The 13,577-nt window shown below is 38.4% G+C and overlaps 1 protein-coding gene across 1 annotated transcript in view; it reads right to left on the minus strand.

Moving 5' to 3' along the window:
* Positions 1 to 13,577, minus strand: part of ERP44 (endoplasmic reticulum protein 44) — a 116,223-nt gene that overhangs the window by 89,542 nt on the left and 13,104 nt on the right. The window lies entirely within an intron of this gene.

Raw genomic sequence — 13,577 nt, forward strand, 5'->3', positions numbered from 1 at the left:
TGCATCTCACAGATTTTAAACATCATAGGTTAAAAATGACAATACATAAAGTAACAAGAATTCAAGTAGTTTCAGAAAAAGGCACCACAAATTTGTAAGTAAAATTTATTTACCGATGTATAAATCTCTCGTGCAGTTAAAGTATTATCTGGTTATAATCTATTCAGTTTTTCTCCCTAGTCTTTCAGTTCTAAATATGTTCAGTAAATATTACAGGTAATTTCTATGTCTTGAAGAAAAAGGATCTCTATTCAGAAATTTATATTTTTAAAAACAGAAGACCAGTCCATTTACTCCTAGCAGTGAAATGAAAGCCATGTATTAGCAATCCAACTGTCTTACTCCACAGAGAAAGATTTAGGAATACAGTGTTAGCCCCACCTAAGAGTTTTCAGCTAAGAGTTTTTTTTTTTTTTTTTTTTTAAAGTTGCAGTTGTGCCCAGCTAAACTAGCTATGTTTTCATAGCCTCATTTTCTATGGTTCCTCACATCTCTTCAGTCCTTGAATGCAATGGCATTCAATTGTATTAAACGTTTATAGAACCTATCATCATGACAGTTAGATGCTTCAAATACAAAATTAAGTTACATATGCTGGACTCAATGCAATTACTATGGCAATACCAAGTTCTATCCATATTTACTTACCATTTGTTTTAAAAAAAGAGTCTAATAGCGTGATTAGCAGTTAAATGTAGAAAAAACATTTCAAGCCAGACAAGATATAATCAATAACAGATGAGGTTTTGGGTATCACATTGCCTTCCATTCTCCTCTTTGCAAAGATTAAGATTCCTCTGTGGTGCAGGGAAATCTGGAAGGTAGAGAGGGGGCAAAAGCACCAAAGGAAAACATATGAGTGCTAGACAAAAAGAAGAAAAGGAGGACTTGTGGCACCTTAGAGACTAACAAATTTATTAGAGCATAAGCTTTCGTGGACTACAGCCCACTTCTTCGGATGCATATAGAATGGAACATATATTGAGGAGATATATATACACACATACAGAGAGCATAAACAGGTGGGAGTTGTCTTACCACCTCTGAGAGGCGAAGTGGGCTGTAGTCCACGAAAGCTTATGCTCTAATAAATTTGTTAGTCTCTAAGGTGCCACAAGTCCTCCTGTTCTTCTTTTTGCGGATACAGACTAACACGGCTGCTACTCTGAGTGCTAGACAGTTTCACTTGAAGCTGTGTGAAGAAAACACACTAGCTTATCAATTTCACTTTTTGTGCATAGACTCAGGGGCTGAATGGTCTCCTGCATAGGCCATTCCTAAAGCAGAAATCAGGCAATCACAGAAGGGAAGGTGGAATAAAAGACAAGACACACCACAGCCAAATCTTCACTGACAAAATAGGAGAAATTTTACCACAGGTTAACTAACACTCATTAGCTATCCCACTGTAAAATCATAGTGGAGACAAGACACTGTACTTTTACCACAAGGTAAATGGGGCAAGGTCAACCCTAGGGTAGTAGGAGGGGCATAAGATTGCTGATCTCACCTAGTTACCTCGTTCCAAACTGTACAAGTGCCCTATCTCCATTTAGGATAATACAGTGAGAAACTACTGTGTGATTGTTATCTTGCTGTTAAAAAAAAAAATAGCGAGATCTTTGTGTCAATTAAGACAAAGCCTTAAAGGAAGAGGTGGACCAAGAATCGCAAGAAAGGTGGAGAAGGGAAAAAAATAGAAGCAAAATTGCCTCATTTGGGGTGGAGATTGAGTTTATTTTGGCTCACAGTAACAGTACTTGTAATTATTGTACTTGTAGCATAAATGAGACTTACAGTCCCAAATCTATGTATACTTTTCAAGTGGTATGTGAAGGGATGTTGGCAAGGTCTCTCTTTTCCCCTGTTTGGATTATCTAGCTTTTATTATCAATTTCCATTAAGCATCTAGAATACTGATTTTAGGTTTTCTAGATTCCAGTACCAGCATAATTCAAGTGACAGGTCTCCCCTAGATGTCAGGAACATTGGAATGTCCGCTTTAGCACATGTAAATCAGCTTGGAAAACCAAGGTAACATGTAACAGTTAGGCATTATCTGTATCACTCAACCTGGTCATTTTTGATTTTCTAAAAAGCAGTGGTATCTAGGGGAAAGCTTATAGAAAGCAAGATGTCTATTACAGAGACAATGCATCTACAGTAGCTATTTTTCAGCCCCACTCTCTGGGGACTGTTGAAGTCTTGGAATTCTATTCTAGTCTATATAGGTTCTGATGACCATGGTATCTGAGGGCCTTCCAGCTATGCATTAAGCAACGTGACTATGCATCTGTCTCGCTTGTTGTCTTCTCAGGGAGAGAAGTTTGTGCACTGGGGTGTCTTGATGTGGTAGGGTTTCAGTTTGGGTTTCTTTAAATGTATACATTGCTATATATTTATGTTACAGAAAGCAAGGTCAACAAAATACACCTTGCACTTGGAGTGGAAGGTGGAGGCTTGTGATGGTCCTTAATTCCTGGAGTTCATTCCACAGTCTCAACCCAGCTCCAGAAAATGTTCTGTTTCCTCCACAGATTAGATTTACCCTTACTGTAGAATTGTGAGGTCCCAAAGATCTAAGAGTCTGAAATTATTTTCCTGAAGACTACTGGGTTTTGGGACTACTCTCCTGTGATGTTCTTCCCATTAAGACAAGAACATGACGTCCAGATATCTTCTTTCCATTTACTCCACTTGTGTAAGACATATGCAACCACAGTGATATTGTCAGATATTACCATGTTGCTCTGGTTTTGTTGGATAGGCTGAAGATTAATTAGGGACAGCTGAACTAACTCCAGTTGCAATAATTTTAGAAGGATGATAAAGAGAAGAGAGAATCACTGCTTGAAAAATCCTGAAAACCTAAGGAAAAACCTCCAGAAAATGGGACCTTCTAAGAGTACCACACAGGTCTGCAGAGGAACCTTTGTGACAGGCTTCTGTGTGCCTCTCCACCTGCACTGCAGTTTCAGCATGTCAGATCCCCGGACATATCAACTTGAAAGACTCTAATTTCTTAAAGCCACAAATCTGTCGTTAGCATAGAGTTACTGTAGCAGTGGCCACAACTTGTGAAAACAAATTTTATCACCTGCATGTTTATTGTTGTAACCTGGCTTTAGAGTCAAAATATTAGTTTTACATTATCATGGTATTTAGTAAGATATGTTTACTTTAAATGGGGCAGGAACTCCCTAAATTTTTATGCTTATAATTGTAAAATACACCTTATCACCAAGTGCATGTACTTAACTGAAAACCAAGTACAGGTATCACTGACCAAGATAAGACCATACCCTAATCCAGAGAAACAAAATATAAGCTACCATTTCCCAATACAAACACCTGAGGCAAACCCTTCAAAGAGAGGAGCCTTAAAGCAAAACTAAAATGTTTGGTCGCTTCTTCCAAGTCTGTTATTGCATCAAGGTTTGGTACAACTAGCTGTCTCTATTGAAACAAAGCCCAAAAAACAGAGTTTTCAGATATTGCAGTGAAGATAGAGTGGCACTTACACACTCATTTCTCATTTTTGTATACCTTTCCCAAAAGCTCCATTAGTCTGAAGCTACTGAAATATTCCATTTCTCACAAAAAGTATAGAAGAATGAAGTACAATATGTTTATAAAAAGTTGTGATATATCAACATATTGACAAAACAACAGCTGAGGATGCCAAAACCTTCACAATGGATGGATAATAAGGCTAAATGTAAAAAAGGAAGTGTCTATCTTCTCATATGAAACATTATGCCAGTCAATATGCAAGGTTTATGTTCAGTTCAGAAGTTTTTAATATATAAACTGCCCAAGGCAAGAAAACATCGCCTTTTGACCCAATAATCCTGCTGTCTCATGAGACGAAAGAAGTTTTTTGTTTAAATTACTATTAATATTAAACATGAAGGGAGATACAGTTTCCTTATTTAAATTGCTAAGAAGCTACACAGTTCTGACAAATTTTATCTTGGCTTCTAGTGAAGTCTATGAATGCCACCCTTGGGCAACAAACAAGATTCTTTTGAGGAAATCATCTCTGAATGTCAACTGCATTCTTGTTCAAAAACAGGCATTGAAGGTATGCTTTTAAAAGCATGCTGCTAAACAAAATGTGCCAGAACAAAAATATTCTGGTAATCAGAAAGTAGCTGTACATTTAAAAATATTTATTTAGATTAAGTAATAATAAAAAAGACACTTACAAGACCTCTAGATACCTTGACACTTACTTAATCAAACATCCAACAGGAACAAATTAACTCAACTCAGCCAACGAATCCATTACGAAAACCTTTTCACCAACAGAGTTTCAAGGAATACACCTTCAATGGTCTCCAAGAACTTTATCATATAAATGGCTATTATGATACTACTAAGCCAGGGCTATCTTAGAGTTTCATTGGGTCTATTTATAACCTCATAACTTTCTAAAACGTTCTTCTTTGTAGTTAACTTAATACTTTGTTTCAACCCAAATGTAATTTTTGGTGGCAAGTCTCAGTGAGATCGGTTCCCCTATTCTTGAACGACAGAAGAATGGGGGAGGGAGGGACAAAGTCTCTCAGTGTGAAAAGGAGACTTTTTGTACAATTAATACTTAAAAATGGACTGATCTTGAGATAAACATACACTTAAGTAGAACATGGCATAATCTGGGCTTCTTATTAACAGTTCCTATGTACCTTTTGATGGCAGTTTCCTCCTCTAAAAGTTTCAGTGGAAGAGCAAGCCAAATATGGTCAAAAGGAACAGGAAGTTAGGACACATCTACAATACATTCAAATCAAGGGAACTGCATACAACACTGAACCAAATTGTAGCATCAGTGGTACTTTGCTCATATTCCATATACAGGCTAAAACCTTGGACATGCCCAATGAACACTACACATTTGAACAGATCTGCTGACTTGGCTGTACCTGGTATAGGTGGGACCTTAGGGTAAATATAATGGAAAAAGACTTAAGATAAAGTTGGATGATCTTAATAAAGGACTTGCCACACTGGATTAGACCATGATCCATCTAGTCCAGGATCTCATCTCTTGCTTCAGAGCAAGGTGCAAGATACTCTGTAGGTGCAGTTACAGAATAATGTCCACAATAGAAAAAATAAATTCCCCTACCTCTGTCATGCAGGGTTTGACTTATGCCCTGAAGCACAAGGGTTTAATATCTGTTCCAACCCCAACTATGCACCTTTTTTTTATCCTAATGTTACAGCAATGTTACTCAATACCCATATTGCATGTCCAAATTAATGAGTTCCATGTTACTACTACTTTACTTTATTCTCTGATTATTAAGTGAATCTTTCCCCCACATTTTACTCTATGAATTGGTGTTTGCACACACTAATTGTTAACTGAACAGAAGAGACAGACCTGGATAGGCAAAATGACCATTTGTCCCTAAATTTCTTATTTTAATTACTTTCTTTGAAAAATACTGAAGTGGTTTAAATGAGTGTGTGAATAAGACTTAGTCTTAAAAAGCAAGCACTAGACTAGACCTGTGGTATTTCAGGTTTTCTTTCTTTTTTTGAAATTCACATCATGAAATAGAGGTCTTGACTTCCAGTGTAAACTGCCTGGAGGATATAGGTAATCTATTATTCCCTGGGGCATCATGGTTTCTAATTAGCATTGCATCTGCAAGGCGACTAACAGCAATAGCTTAGTTTATTCTCACTAAACCTTTCATTTACCTTTCTTTCTGCTAAAGGCACATGACCAACTGCCTCTCCTCTCTACCAGGAAATTATTTTTGTGCCTGGCAAACAGCTCTATCCCATTTCTAATCCAGATTGACATACTGGAGCTACTATCTGAAGCCCTAACCCCACAGGATTCTGTGGCTGACTTTCAGTCCCCAGGTACATTTCCCTTTCTGCATAGCGCTAATCTTCTGCTGTTTTGAGATTTGCATTAACCTGGCAGGCAACAGGAAGCACAAGGGTTTGCAGCCTGTTGCAGGTGGATACAAGTTGTGAGCAATCCCAGGAGAAAGTAGCATTGAAACTGACAGTGAGGACAGTTTAACCCTTAATTGGTACAGAAACACCCAAGAGTGATCCTGAACATTCCCATAATTAAGATTTATTGAATACTACCAGTCCTTATTTGATGATTAAACACAATACTGTTTGCTATGTTTTGTACTATAAAGAGATCTCCCTGAACTGATTAGTTCATAAGGCCTTCAGGAACAATCACTTCTTAAAGGTTTTTACTGAAAAAATGTGGTAGCAGCAACTTTTCATAACTACAACATGAAATTTTTTTTCTACTATTCATGTTTTTGTACAACAGCTATAGCTACAACTTGATCTAAAACATATAAACATTATAAATAAAGCCACTAAATAAAAGATCTATCTACTGTAGTTATAATCACTAACTTGGGACAACGGCTAACAGAAACCAATCTAGATTATTTGTATTTTGTTTGTTTTCTTATTTGAACCTGGTATTTCTAGCCTTATATTTACTAATTATTGTGAGAGCTGACATATCTATTTGGGCTAAATTGTTCTGTAACAGTTGTCCTGGAGTCACTAGACAAATAGAGCAATATGTTAAATATGGGGAGGTTTTTTTTTATATTTGTTTTTTAATTAAAAAGCAGATGCAACTGGAGCACCTGAAAACCTTTGCTAAATGCATTGCAAACCTTCTGCTACCCCTATAGACAGGAAAAGAACATATCTGCTCCACTTTACAGAAGTAACCACAACAGTGGGGGATTAAAACAAAAACAAAAAGAGGAACCAGACAGGGCTTTTCCAGTTGCAGGAACAAAAGTCCCATTTAGCCCCTCCAAAATGCCACCTACACAAAAGAGAACCCGGAACTCTTTGAAAGAGACTGTCTTGATCCCTACAAAAACTGGTCTCACCTTACGAAAGAAAGTGGAGTCATTTTGGGAAGCTGTCATCTTTAGCTACAATTTTTCAGTAACAAACAACTAGACCACATGCATTCTTAGTTTAAAGAAACAAAAAAGCTTGAGAAGAACTAGCCAAACTTAAAAATCATTTATCAAATAGAACTCTTTGCTGGAAAAAACACTGAGAACTGCAAAATCAAGTCAAGATTTCAAATATCTTTGAATTTATGAAATTCCAGATTGTACTGATTCTGCATCCCAAATCATAGCAAATCTTATCCTTAAGTGTCTGGAATTAGCTATGACAAGTGATCCTATTCAGGTGGAAAAGAGTTGGGATTGTTATCATGACATATATGTGACAGGAAGAAAATCATGTAAAAAAAAACTATCTAGGTATCTAAATTACTACATATCTCCATTACTACAGTATACTATACTTTTCCTTTGCTTCATTAACCAATGAGCTAATAAGGTTCCATCTTTCTAGAAAAATTTCCTAATTAATTAATTCAATCTTATAGATTTTGTTTTGATAGTTTTAACTAGACTGTCAAAGTTTTTCTATACATTTTTACCTATTATATTTAAAAATATCTTTTTTTGGATAAATAAGGTAGGGTCAGTTCTACTGAAATGCCTTCTAAAATGCAATTAAAAAAATAACTTGTACTTGAAGTTTGTGTTTGCTATTAATTTGGATCCACAACAAATCCAACTTTTGACTCTCTCTCTCAAAAAAACATCTAAAGGAGACTCAAGAACCACTTTCCCTAGAATTAATTGAATACAGAAAAGATGGTATGTCATTTTCCATTGACATTCTCTCCCTGGATGAAGCCACGCCTCAATTTTTGCTTTCTCACTTTAGTATTTGATTAGGTAGCCATGACTATCGCTTTCAGGAAAAGAAATTTATTAACTGGATTTTTAAATCTATAATAACTAGTCATCACTATTATAAAAATATAAGAACGGCCATACTGGGTTAGGCCAAAGGTCCATCTAGGCCAGTATCCTGTCTTCTGACAGTGGCCAATGCCAGGTGACCCAGAGGGAATGAACAGAAAATCATCAAGTGATCCATTCCTTGTCACCCATTCCCAGCTTCTGGCAAACAGAGGCTAGGGACACCATCCCTGCCCATCCTGGCTACTAGCCATAGATGGACCTATCCTCCATGAATTTATCTAGTTCTTTTTTGAACCGTTATATTCTTGCCCATCACAACATCCTCTGGCAAGGAGTTCCACAGGTTGACTGTGCGTTGTGTGGAAAAATACTTCCTTTTGTTTGTTTTAAACCTGCTGCCTATTAATTTCATTTGGTGACCCCTAGTTCTTGTATTAGGAGAAGGAGTAAATAACACTTCCTTATTTACTTTCTCCACACCAGTCATGATTTTATAGACCTCAATCATATCCCACCTTAGTCATCTCTTTTCCAAGCTGAAGTGTCCCAGTCTTATTAATCTCTCCCCATACGGCAGCCATTCCATACCCCTAATCATTTTTGTTGCCCTTTTCTGAACCTTTTCCAATATATCTTTTTTGAGATGGGGTGACCACATCGGCATGCAATATTCAAGATGTGAACATACCATGTATGTGTATAGAGGCAATATGATATTTTCTTTCTTATTATCTATCCTTTCTTAATGATTCCCAACATTTTGTTCGCTTTTTTGACTGCTGCTGCATATATTGTGGAAGCTAACTTAGACCCCAACATTTTATATGTATAGTTGGGATTATGTTTTCCAATGTGCATTACTTTGCATTTATCAACACCGAATTTCATTTGCCATTTTGTTGCCCAGTCACCCAGTTTTGAGAGATCCTTTTGTAGCTCTTCGCAGTCTGCCTGGGACTTAACTATGTTGAGTAGTTTTGTATCATCTGCAAAGTTTGCCACCTCACTGTTTACCCCTTTATCCAGATCATTTATGAATATGTTGAATAGGACTGGGCCCAGTTTAGACCCCTGGGAACACCACTATTTATCGCTCTCCATTCTGAAAACTGACCATTTATTCCTACCCTTTGTTTCATATCTTTTAACCAGTTACCAATCCAGGAGAGGACCTTCCCTCTTATTCCATGACTGCTTACTTTGCTTAAGAGCCTTTGGTGAGGGACCTTGTCAAAGGCTTTCTGAAAATCTAAATACACTATATCCACTGGATCCCCTTGTCCACATGCTTGCTGACCCCCTCAAAGAATTCTAGTAGATTGGTGAGACATGATTTCCCTCTACAAAAACCAGATTCACTCTTCCCCAACAAATTATGTTCATCTATGGGTCTGACAATGTTGATCTTTACTATAGTTTCAACCAGTTCACCTGGTACTGAAATCAGGCTCACCAGCCTGTAATTGCCAGGGTCACCTCTGGAGCCCTTTTTAAAAAAATGGTGTCACATTAGCTATCCTCCAGTCATTTGGTATAGAAGCTCATTTGAATGATAGGTTACAGACTACAGTTAGTAGTCCTGCAATTTCACATTTGAGTTTCTTCAGAACTCTTGGGTGAATACCATCTGTTCCTGGTGATTTATTACTGTTTAGTTTATCAATTTGTTCCAAAACTTCCTCTAACGACACCTCAATCTGGGACATTTCCTCAGATTTGTCACCTAAAAAGAATGGCTCAGGTTTGGGAATCTCCCTCACATCCTCAAGTGTGAACACAGATGCAAAGAATTCATTTAATTTCATTTAGTTGGCCTTATCATCCTTGAGTGCTCCTTTAGCATTTCAATTATCCAGTGGCCCCACATGTTTTTAGCCGGCTTCCTGATTCTTAAGTACTTAAAACATTTTTTTTGCTCTTACTTTTTGAGTCTTTGCCTAGCTATTCTTCAAAGTCTTTTTTGGCCCCCCTAATTATATTTTTACACTTCATTTGCCAGAGTTTATGCTCCTTTCTATTTTCCTCACTAGAATTTAACTTCCACTTTTTAAAGGATGCCTTTTTTGCCTCTCACTGCTTCTCTTACTTTGTTGTTTAGCCACAGTGGCACTTTTCTGGTTCTCTTACTAACTTTTTTAACGTGGGGTATACATTTAAGTTGAGCCTTTATTATGGTGTCTTTAAAAAGTTTCCATGCAGCTTGCAGGGATTTTACTTTTGATGCTGTACCTTTTAATTTCTGTTTAACTAACTTCCTCATTTTTGTGTAGTTCCCCTTTCTGAAATTAAATGCTACAGTGTTGGGCAGCTGTGGTGTTTTCCCCGCCACAGAAATGTTAAATTTAATTATATTATGGTCACTATTACCAAGCGGTTCAGCTATATTCACCTCTTGCACCTGATTCTATGCTCCACTTAGGACTAAATCAAGAATTGCCTCTCCTTTTGTGGGTTCCAGGACTAGCTGCTTCAAGAAACAGTCATTTAAGGTGTCAAGAAATTTTATCTCTGCATCCCATCCTCAGGTGATATGTACCCATTCAATATGGGGATAGTTGAAATCTCCCATTATTATTGAGTTTTTTATTTTAATAGCCTCTCTAATCTCCCTGAGCATTTCACAGTCACGATCACCATCCTGGTCAGGTGGTCGGTAATATATCCCTGCTGCAATATTCTTATTATTCGAGCATGGAATTACTATCCATAGAGATTCTATGGTACAGTTTGGTTCATTTAAGATTTTTACTTCATTTGATTCTACGCTTTCTTTCCCATATAGTGCCACTCCCCCACCAGCATGACCTGGTCTGTCCCTCCGATATATTTTGTACCCTGGTATTACTGCGTCCCATTGATTATCCTCATTCCACCAAGTTTCTGGGATGCCTATTATATCAATATCCGCATTTAATATGAGGTATTCTAGTTCACCCATCTTATTATTTAGACTTCTAGCATTGGTATATAAGCACTTTAAAAACTTGTCACTTTTTAGCTGTCTCCCATTACATGATGTAATTGAATGAGACTTTTTTTCATTTGACTGTTTCTCATCAGATTTTAATTTCAAAGAGGAACAGACACTAGGCTACATCCATCAATCTGGTGTTCAAGTCAAGTACTCTCTTAACTGTAAGTATCTATGGACGTCTACTTTCTGTAGCTTCCTAATTCCTGAAAGGATCACTCTAGATATACTAGTTTTCGTTTTGTACATCTAAACTTCTGTACTGGTAACAGGATGTCAATCAAATTAAAATATGAGACGAGTAACTACCTTTACCTTTAAATAGGTTGTTTTCCTGCAATGAGATTTTGAGAGCGGAATCAGTCTAGTGTGCTCTAATGGACTCATTAAAAGAAGAAACAAGCAGACATGAAACTAAGTAAATATGTCATTAACTAATTTACTTCTAATTTCCCTAAACTAATCATATATAACACAATGCAACGATCAAATTAAGGTTACACTTTCAGTTCAAACAGTGATCAGTGGTTCAATATATCTGGCTCGCCAATTACTACAGTAAGTAATTACATCGGTTGATAAGGATAACAAGAATTACTGCAATACTTGAGAGGAAAGTTAAGAAAGAATATTGTTCTTTTAATCTAATCCAGCCGTTTTCAAACGGTGGGTCAGGACCCCAGAGTGGGTTGGGACCCTGTTTTAATGGGGTCGCCTGGCTTAGACTTGCTGGGGCTAGGGGCCAAAGCCTGAGACCCACTGTCTGGGACCGAAGCCTGAGGGCTACAGGCTTGGGCAGTGGGACTCAGATTACAGATCCCCTGCCTGGGGTTGAAGCCCTTAGGCTTCAGATCCCCACCCCCACCGGGCAGTGGGGCTTTGGCTTTGACTCCCCCCCACACAGGGTGGCAGGGCTTAGGTGGGCTCAGGCTTCAGTCTGCCCTCCTGGGGTCATGCAGCAATTTTTGTTGCTAGAAGGGGGTCGCAGTGCAATGAAGTTTGAGAATCCCTGCTCTAATCAATAGGGCTAAGAATCTGAAAAGAGCAGAAGCTGACTCTCGCCTTTGTTTTAAAGGGAGTATAATTCTTAGAATGAATTCTTTATAGCTTCCCACTTTGGTGTTCTCCACCTAAGTTTCTCTGAACATATAACCTATGTTGGACTCTGTTTACTTAGAATAAAGTCTACAGTACAACCATTACAGCTCTGCAGCTGTGCTGCTGCAGTGAAGATGCTTCCTACATTGACAGAAAGTTTTTTTCCTTTTGATGTAGGTAATTCACCTCTCCAAGCGGTGGTCGCTAGGTCAAGGGAAGCCTTCTTCAGTCAACCTAGCCATGTCTACACAGGGGGTTAGGTCAACCTAACTATGTCATACAGGGAGTGAAATTTTTCACAGCCCTGAGTGATATAGCTAAGTCGATTTAATTTTCTACATGTAGACCTGGCCTCAGTTTATTCCCCTTCCCACACTAAGGCCATATCCATACTCCAAAGTTTGGTCAACGCGAGTTTTGTTGGCATACTGCCACCAACTTTGTATATCATTCACACACATGCGTACTTGGCTGCTTGTGTCGGTGCTGCACGTACTCACAAGTGGCTGCATCAATGGAAAATGTGGTGTACCATGGATAGATAGCCCTGTGTGCTTCGCATCAACATCTGGCTGAATGTCTTGTGGGACATCTTTGCAGTACTTTGTGAGAAACCCGTGTTTCACCAACAGACTTCTAGGAACTAAGGGCAAAGTTCCCCACTTTCTCCATCCCATAATTATTGTACCTTTTTTAAAACTTCCACAAGTCACATGTACCACTTTTTGGTCTGCACCTTCGTTATGGCAGAAGCATGAACCCTGCAGAGCTCAGTGCAGTTCTAATAGCCATTGCTAATACAGAACATATAATACTTCTGTATTTGCAGAACTTGAACAAGTACTACTACAACTGGGTTTGTGATGAGGCAGCTGCGGAGATGTTCAAGCACAATAGCTAGATGATGGAGACAGTGAATGAAAATGCTGGCATTCAGATTAGCTCCACCCAGTGGTCACTGCTTCTGGGCCTGAGAAACTAACACTGATTGGTGGGATTGCATCATAAAGCAGGTTTGAGATGATGAGAGGAGGATGTAGAATTTTTGGATGCAAAAGGCCACATTCCTGGATCTATGTGCAAGATTGGCCCAGACCTTCAGCACAGGGACACCAAATTAAGAGCTGTGATGACAGTGGAGAAGCAAGGGGCAATCACACTCCAGAAGCTTGCAATGCTGGATTACTATTGGTCAGTGGTCAATCAATCAGTTTTGAGATGGAAAATCGACAGTGGGAGCTGCTGTCATCCAAGTGTGTAAAATCCTTAGGTGTACCCTGCTGCATAGTACTGCTACTCTTAGTAATGTGCAGGAAACAGTGGATGGATTTGCAGCAGTGGGGTGCAAACTGTGGTGGGGTGATAGCACACATTCCTCTACTGGCACAATCCCCCTTGCCACTGAGTGCGCAAACAGAAAGGGATAATTTCATGGATAGCAAGCGCTAGTGGATCACCAGGGACATTTCACTGATATCAGTGTAGGCTGCTCAGGAAAGGTGCATCACACTTGCATCTTTTAGAACATAGGACTCTTTTCCAAACAAAAAAAAACAAAAAAAAGCTGCAAGCGGGGACATTTTTCTGCAACCTGCACATTCACATTGGTCATGTTGAAATGCCAATAGTGATTCTGAGGGACCTAGCCTACCCCTGCTTCCCTGGCTACCTCAATAGCACACCAATAAATAAATAAATAAAAT

The sequence above is a fragment of the Chrysemys picta genome, chromosome 2, assembly GCF_011386835.1.
Source record: "Chrysemys picta bellii isolate R12L10 chromosome 2, ASM1138683v2, whole genome shotgun sequence".
In the NCBI taxonomy this organism is placed as follows: domain Eukaryota; kingdom Metazoa; phylum Chordata; order Testudines; family Emydidae; genus Chrysemys; species Chrysemys picta.